Below are 8,048 nucleotides of genomic sequence, written 5' to 3' on the forward strand. Positions count from 1 at the left end.
TTTTAATTAAAAATTCTTACCCGTTATTTTTCTGCAGTAAGAAACGTTTATCAAAGAATTTCGTACCCGACTAGGTAGATATACAATGTCGATGTAGGGGTTTGGTGAGATTACGCGCCAACCCGTCATCCATGGGAACCTTAAGGCGGCCGCCCACATTTGCACGGTTGTCTTCGTTCGAGTCGGGATTTTCATACGGTGCGAAAAATTGCGTGGGTTCTATGACGAATTTACCACTTTGGTAGGACAGGCTTCAATATTTTTGAATAGTGCGAGTGCTTCGGATGCGACGAAAATCGGCTCTGTACTCCGGAATAGGTTTGAGGGTGGATTTAGTTTGGAGGTGGTTACACTTGTTTGTGTCTGCCTTGCCTCAATTGGGGACATGTGGGACAGATATTTCTCCAATCCAGGTACACACATTACGATAAAGCTATGCGTACGCACGAAGGGTCCCGGGTGAAAAATTTAAGGGCTTTCATTTATGCATAAATTTCGGCTGAATTTTATGCAGAAAAATTTATGCCGAAACAATTTGTGCACAAAATGTGCAGAATTATGCGTATATAATTGTGCTAAACCTTTCTGCAGAATATATCTGTCAGAAGTTTTATACAGAATCGTTCATACTTTTTCTGCATAAAACATTGGTCCGGGCAGTTGTATCGAATTATGACAAATTCGACATATGATTTTCACCCGGGGTAAAACTTCAATTTTGATGGGCCTAATTTTAATTTATGCATCAAAAATAAGCCCACCTCTATTTTTGCCGCACACTTAAGCCGCAATGTCAAATTTTTTCCAGACAAAATTTCACACCTTCAAATCTCTTTACCCGTTCTAAATTATTTGTGTAAATTAAGAAACCAAAAAACCTGAATTCGGGGTTCCTAATTAATGCTAAAATTGCCTTTGTTCAAATTTTCAGGCGATTTTTTTGACATTCTAAATAATATGAACTATGCACATATTTTCTGCAGTTGTCGCAGTTATTAAAATTTTATTCAACGAAATTGGGCCCTATGTGTTTCCCTGATGTAAAATGTTCCTATGTATAACTGTACTCAAAAAACTCTCATCCGGACGTATCAAAAATCGCATTGCGAGCCATCCGTGCGAAACAGAAGTACAATCACACTTGCACGTAGTGGTGCAAGTACTTTCGTTATGGTGGAATAGCATGCGGGTTTTGAGGTTGAATTGTTGAGTCTCAACTTTTCCTACTCGCATGTACTCAATTGCCGATTTTGAAACTTCTTCACAGCCTTCCGTTTTTTACAATATGATGGCTTTTATCCACCTAAAAATCTTTAGGTGGATAATTTTTAGGTCTTCAAAGACACCCGGGTAGAATTTTGATTTTTTTCTTCTATGACAAAATAAATATAAAATAGCTAAAACGTATTTTCTCACTGAAGACAAAAATCAAATTTCTAACTTCGTAACTTTGTAAACCTTCATTAAAATCTTCACATTGTTAAAAACGAAAGGCTATGAAGAGGTTGCAAAATCGAAATTTCAATATATGGGAGAAGGGAAAGTTGAGACGCAACAATTCAAACTCAAACCCCGCATCATATCCCGTACGGATGACGCAATGCGATTCTTGATACGGAAACACCGACGAGCGTTTATAATGATTTCCCTTGTAGCGTCCGGCTCCATATTTTTTTCCATCACTCCCGCCACACTGGGCTACCTCCACGCCATTTTCCCCTACCAACTGGTCTACTTTCTCAACTGGTACTTAGAAATATTAGCGGGACTGAGTGACCCTAACGTTGCCCATGTGGAGCTGAGAATCCAATTATTTCACCGATTAAGAAATAATGTTTCCACCTTTGCCCAATTATTTGGAACTTGCATCGTCATCGATATGGCTCATAGTGTGACGCGGGTCATATTTTGCGCCTACTTTGTCGCCATGTCGATGTCTCAGCCGGTCCTATCGAATGTGAGAGGATTGATCTCTGATGTTTCCACGGTTGCAGGATATTGCTACATGATTTTTATGGTCTGCAATAAGGGGTCTGAATTGGGGGGTGCCAGTGGGTATTTCATTGCCAGCTGTGAGTATGTTGCCGGAAGAGGGTTTGACGACGGCCAGTTCTTGGTCCTGGTCCGTACCCGGAAATTGAAAAGGATTTGGCTCGACACGGACTATTTTAGGGTGAATTTGAGCCTCATTGCACCCGTAAGTTGAACCTTTTGTATGATTGATACTATTTACAATGGAACCTTTTTTCAAGCTATAACGGGATCGACTAGCGAGTTATGTCAAAAAATCAAGCCAAACATTAGGAGTCACGTGACACTTCTCTTTGCGTTAAATGGCCCCTTTCAGAGCCGTACCGCCAAATTCCTAGGCCTGGTATCTTCCCGGGCTCTGGGCCCTTGCAGTCTAAAGAGCTAACTAGTTTCTGTTTAAAGCAATATATACTGCAATTTTGGGCGAATACTAAAGGGTGTTGATTTAATTCGGCAATATAATACAGTAATATAATTCGGTAATATAATACATCTATCCATACTTGGTTAAACCAAGTATGGATAGATGGAAAACAAATGCCACCATTGCTTAAATAACAATTTCGCCTAATGCTCGGGGTACCCAGATACAATGATTTGCAGCAAAGACAAATAATGTGGAAATTTGGAAATCTCGGATTTAAATTAATATATCGAATCGAATTCCAAAAATTAAAATACATAATACATCAATTGAAGCCTGATATATTTTGAAGAAAAATCGCTGAGATACATAAGAATATCTAGGAAAATCTAAAATACATTAGATACTACACAAACATTAAATTAGCATTTTCAATTTAATTATCTGGATTTTTTTGTGGCAAATTTTTGTTGAAAAATTTTCGTTGAAATGCACATTTACAAAATATCTCAGTTTGTTAAAAAATATATAGAATGATCACATATTTTCGAAATACATAATAGACAGTATTTTTATTAATGTCTGAATATCTAAATATATATATTAAATATTAAAACATTTAAAAATAAATATTTTGAAAAAGTTGTGGTCTATGTATAAGAGTTAGAACTAACACTGTGACTGTGACTTCTAAACTTGTGTGTTATATATAATAGAAAGTACAAACATGTTTGATCGCGACGGTAATCAAGTAAGAAACTTGAAAATGAGTACACATTTATAGGTACACATAAAATACAAAAACTCCGAAACAATACAACGCATATACTAAATTCTGAAAATTTGTTTTTTAACTCTACCATACATAAAAATGTCTTTAAAATTATTTTAAAAATTTAAAATTCTACATTGGCCAGGTCAATTATATCTAGTGCATAGCACTCGATCCGGCCAGCGCCCCTGCGGGCCCCGGGCCTGGTATTCCCTACCACTATATACCACGGTTGGTACGGTACTGCTATAACTGGTTTCAATACACGGTCCATACAATACTTTGCAGATGCTTTCACTTTTTGGGGGACTTTGGTAAGTGGGAGGACACCACGACCCGACATTGCACTCACCATCATAAACTGTTTAAAAAAGTTCTCCTTACAAAGAAGCACCAATTTGCGTGAATTGTTTTCGGCATTTGTCGTGTAGTAAGCTCTTCGAACCTAATCAGTAACTTGTAGAGAAATTAGTGCTTCGTGAAATGTCACCAATAACTCACTCTGATTTCTTCACAGAAAATTCGAAAAAATTTTTTTGTAAACACGGGCGCGATTTTTTCCCTGCTTTCCGGTCAGCTGATGCACACGACTATTCCTACGAAGTCGTTTCTTCAAAATGTTAATTTCTCTTTTCACTGAACGCTTAGACACCCCAACCTTACGGGAAATTTCCTTTTGGGTCGGTGGATTGTCTTTTGAGGTCAAGAGGTCAGTTTTCCTATGCACCGTCGGAATTAACACTTTTTTTGGCTTCTTTCAGGAGGTGGTGGTTGCCCTCTACTCAAAATTTATCGCTTTTCACCTATATTTTTCAATACCTTATTGATTCTAGATTTCGATACCGTTTTGCATTCACTTTTAACATGTTTTGTTATTTGGCTGTACGACGACTTAAGTTTGCAAAGAGTTTTTATGACTGCCTCACCTTCTGTGGGCTGTGCGGGAGGCATTTTTGAAAGTAGAGACTTGAATTTTTGCACACAACTATCTGAGGATAACATGCTCCTTTGTTCAAAATTTGGACCGGCTGCGACAAACCGTTCCGGGGTTATTCAACCTCAACAACGTTTTCACCAACGTGCCTGACTCTCAGTAGTTGTGCTGTAGTCCCTTATTCCCAAGTTTACATTTAATTCTGATTTTGCATTCTTTGATTAATATATTTGCCAACTTTCTACAACTTGCAATAAAACCGATTTTAAAAATCGGTTTAAACTGGTTTGTGCAAAGAATCGAACACCATTTGCAAACTTCGATTACTCGAAAACCGGTTTCACCACAATTTGAAAAATCCGAACAATCGGAAAACCGGTTTTTTAAAAACTTCCGATTTTGGACGCACTATTTGTTAGGCTAGCACATTTTCTCTTGTTAATTGGACGGAATTTAGTTAGAACTTAAACCAATTTTGTGCCCAGGACGGATTTTTGGCATGAAAAACTTTTAAAGTTTTTTGCTAATAAGCATAGCATAGCAAAAACTGGGACGATAAACTTATCGCTTTACAGTTGCTTTGAAGAAATACTCCCGTTTGGTTCAAATTGTAGATATAAATATAAATATATACCAAGATATAAATTTGAAGTACGAAAACATTGATTCCTCAAGGAACAAGTACATACATACATGGGCCTAAACAGTCATGGGAAGCCTCGCAGTTTGTGTGGCCCGAAGCCTCGGCTCTTTTTAAAGATTTTGAGGTCGAGGCCTATATTTTGAAACTAGAGAGGCCGAGAGTCTCGGCCCGAGACCGGCCTCGCTAAGGAGTCAGATTCCGGATGTGAGGCCGTGAGATCGTTGGCCTCACTTAAATGGAGAGGCTGATCTCGCTGAGGCCTCCGAGCTTCCGAGGCCCAGGCTTAAATTGTGAGGTCAAGACCTTGAGCTTTCTGGGATTGCGAGGTCGTAGACCTCACTTTATTCTTCGAAAGGCCTTGTGAGGTTGCACATCACTAGGCCTTTTTTCCGACCTTCATGACTGTTTCCCTCCTATTCTGGGAAAAAGAGTTTTGAATGAAAAAAAACCTACGTAAAATGGCTAAATGTCTAAGATAAAGTTTGAATTTGTAATATCTAAAGAGTTAGAATCGATTCAGATCAACTCACTATGCAATTGAAACTAGCATAAATTAAGTTCTTTAACATCAAAACTTCATGATTTCAACAGTTTTATCATAAAACCCCATTTGATCTAGTGTATGGTAAGGCCCCGTACGGCCCTCCGGGCCGTACGGCCTGGAACCCATTATCCAGTCAAATCCACCTTTGTCGCGGCACTGACTAATACTCTTTCGAAATCAGTAATCAGATATTATATTTCCATTGGGGGAGATGTGAGAAAAAAATCTTGAAAACTAAAAGTGAAAATTAACGCGTCAAAATTGAGCGTCCAGTTGCATTTATTTTCAGATATATCAGGATAAATTAATTTTCTCGTCGAGATAACTTTATAAATATGACCTACAAAAATTATTATACTAAATTTGATCCAAACTATTGATTTCATTTGGTCGCAAAAAAATCCCAACTGCAATAAGTGATCATATAATTTCCAACTTGAAATCGAGGTCAAAATGTGTGTTTCCGCGAACGACAATTAAAAGAAAAATACAAATTTGCAAATACAACACGTCAAATAATCCTAGGAACCTAAAAAAGAACTCCCTGCGTTCAGAACAAACTAGGAAGGGCTTGTAAAGAATCGTATCACAAAAGTATTTGGAGAGGAAGATGGAATTAAAATCATGATTTTCAGCCTCAATACTAGCGGCTGAAGTCGATACTATGTTTCCCAAATACGTTACTCCTAGTACCATCAAAAACACCAGAAACGAAAAAAATCTTTCGGCCAAGTCCTGCAGTTTCGAAGCCAGTAATTTCATAATTGGACACAAACCAAATTTATAACCTAAGTACTTTCAGGTTGGGATAAGATTTTACTATTTTATTGCTTCATTTTGATATCTTCGAATTCGATATAGTCCATTGGATCGAAATACATTAAACTTCGACTAACTAGTATATAAAACATCGTCCCGAATAATATTCTCGTTAGGAAAATGTACCACAGCAGACTTGACTCATTTTGTGGCGTTATGTTCGGAGATTATGAGCTTCGAAACTGCTGGACGTCGCCGAAAGATTTTTTTCGTTTCTGGTGTTTTTGATGGTACTAGGACTAACGTATTTGGGAAACATAGTATCGACTTCAGCCGCTAGTATTGAGGCTGAAAATCATGATTTTAATTCCATCTTCCTCTCCAATATGCGACATATTTTTGTGATACGATTCTTTACAAGCCCTTCCTAGTTTGTTCTGAACGCAGGCAGTTTTTTTAGGTTCCTAGGGTGATTTGACGTGTTGTATTTGCAAATTTGTATTTTTCGTTTAATTGTCGTTCGCGGAAACACCCATTTTGACCTCGATTTCAAGTTGGAAATTATTTTATCACTTATTGCAGTTGGAATTTTTTTGCGACCAAATGAAATCAATAGTTTGGATCAAATTGAGTATAATAATGTTTGCAGGTCATATTTATAAAGTTATCTCGACGAGAAAATTAATTTACCCTGATATATTTATATTATAATTTCGAGAAGTCCGTCCCGTGAAATTTTCCGTGACATTCCTGCATTCTGATTGGCTGCCGGCTTGCTGGCTCCACCAATCACAGCACGGCTATAATTATGGTTAAAATTTGAGTTACAACATCTGGTACAACAATTGGTACAACATTTGGTACAACAATTGGTACAACATTTGGATCAACAATTGGTACAACAATTGGTACAACATTTGGTACAACAATTGGTACAACAATAGTTACAACATTTGGCACAACAATTGGTACAACATTTGGTATAACATTTGGCACAACAATTGGTACAACATTTGGTATAACATTTGGTACAACAATTGGTACAACAATTGGTACAACAATTGGTACAACAATTGGTACAACAATTGGTACAACAATTGGTACAACAATTGGTACAACAATTGGTACAACAATTGGTACAACAATTGGTACAACATTTGGTACAACAATTGGTACAACAATTGGTACAACATTTGGTATAACAATTGGTACAATAATTGGTACAACAATTGGTACAACAATTGGTACAACATTTGGTACAACAATTGGTACAACATTTGGTACAACAATTGGTACAACAATTGGTACAACAATTGGTACAACAATTGGTACAACAATTGGTACAACAATTGGTACAACAATTGGTACAACAATTGGTACAACATATGGTACAACAATTGTTACAACATCTGGTAAAACGTTAAAAAATGCTTAGTAACGTTAAAAAAATTCAGAGCCGTACCGTTAGATTCTTAGACCTGGTATGTGCTTGAGAACCGGGCCCTTTCATAAGTTGAATATATTCGATATTATGTAATGCCTTTTTGCACTAGAATACCAAGAGATTACACTTGTATGTAACTACGTAAAAAAATGGTAAGAAATTATTTGGATTTTTAACGCAACCATATGCATATGAGCGAAGGACATAGAAAATGCGATCAAAAATACTTGTTACATAAAACCGCATGTGTAACACATACTTTAAACTTACATACAATGCGAGGATGTGAAGTGTTACCCTCCGATTTGGTTGAAATTTTAAACTTATGTGATCCAAGTCTATACAACCAGCGTTTCTTGAGGCAATTGGTTGGATGGTCAGAATTTTCCAAAATAGTTGAGGTCAATGTTGAAAAAACGGGGGATTCTTACCAAGCAGATGAAGCAAACTCCCATTCACTTCGAAGCGAAAAATCACCCATTTTTCAACTTTCAGATAAAATATGTTGACAAATTCCCACCATCGCATAGACTGGATCTACTGCACTGACTGCCTCA

This window comes from Folsomia candida, unplaced genomic scaffold (assembly GCF_002217175.1).
Source record: "Folsomia candida strain VU population unplaced genomic scaffold, ASM221717v1 Fcan01_Sc029, whole genome shotgun sequence".
Lineage (NCBI taxonomy): Eukaryota > Metazoa > Arthropoda > Collembola > Entomobryomorpha > Isotomidae > Folsomia > Folsomia candida.